The sequence below is a fragment of the Chrysochloris asiatica genome, unplaced genomic scaffold (assembly GCF_000296735.1).
Source record: "Chrysochloris asiatica unplaced genomic scaffold, ChrAsi1.0 scaffold00041, whole genome shotgun sequence".
Taxonomy (NCBI): domain Eukaryota; kingdom Metazoa; phylum Chordata; class Mammalia; order Afrosoricida; family Chrysochloridae; genus Chrysochloris; species Chrysochloris asiatica.
In genome coordinates this window covers 21,549,360-21,550,487 of record NW_006408559.1, presented here as the reverse complement: position 1 = coordinate 21,550,487, position 1,128 = coordinate 21,549,360, and positions in this window count along the sequence as shown.

The following is a 1,128-nucleotide window of genomic DNA, read 5'->3' as shown; positions in this document are numbered from 1 at the left end:
CTGTTCCATGTGAGAAAGATGAGGCTTTCTGCTCCCGTAAAGATCTGCAGCCTCGGACACCCTGTGCGGGGTTACTATGAGTCGGAACTGACTCCATGGTACTTAACAACAACAACAATCATAAAAGCATCTGAGGCCTGAGCTTGCATTCCTTGTGTTTCTGGACTGAGCTAGGATCTGTCTGTGAAGAGCGATGAAAGGAGGGTGGTTTTGTCTCTGAAGGACACTACACGACAGTTCTGAGAGCTGGTGTGAGGATGGGAAAGGCTTGGCTAGGGTCTGGGGAAGAGGGAGCAGTGTGGGCGGAGAAGACGTTTGGTCACAGAGGCGTTGGTATTAGACAGGGCAGATTCTTTTACAATCTGTCGTGGACTTATACTGAAGCTCCACCTATGCACAAGGTCCAGGGAACTCCATGGGGGGTGGGCTGGGGATACCACCCCCCATGAGGGGAGAGAACCTATGCACAGGCTTACCAACCAGAGCCAAGCCTGTCATTCACAATCAGGAGAGTAAAGGCCCTGAGCGGGCACAGGGCTAAGGCATTCTGGAAGCAAGAACGCTGTGTTGCTTCCTGGAGAAGTAGCAACAGGGAGGGGCTGGAAGTCCTGGAGGCACAGGGTTTCATCAAAGGTTTTGGGAAACAGATTTTTCCAAATAGCCCTTCAAAGGCCAATCTTTAGGCCTGGGATCAGCTCACCTCCTGCAGAGGAAGTTCTTGGTCAGTCAGGACAGTGACAGACACCATGGACTTACAGAGGCTCTTATGTACCACTATTGTTGTTGTTGTTGTTGAGTGCCATCGAGTCGGTTCCGACCCATAGCGACCCTGTACAGGGTTTCCGAGGCTGTAAATCTTTACGGGAGCAGAAAGTCTCATCTTTCTCCTGCTGAACAGGCTCGTAGTTTTGAACTGCTGACCCTGAGGTTAGCAGCCTGCTTCAAAAACTGGATTCTCTTGGTTTTCCTTGCATTATATTATAAAATAGACACTGGAGGGGGAGAGAAAGGAATAGCAAAAAGCATCCCCATAGAAAGCTTGTAAGTCCGTCTTCTGCCTATAACTGATTGTTGTTGTTGTCAGGTGCCATCGAGTCGGAACCGACTCATAGAGACCCCATGCACAGC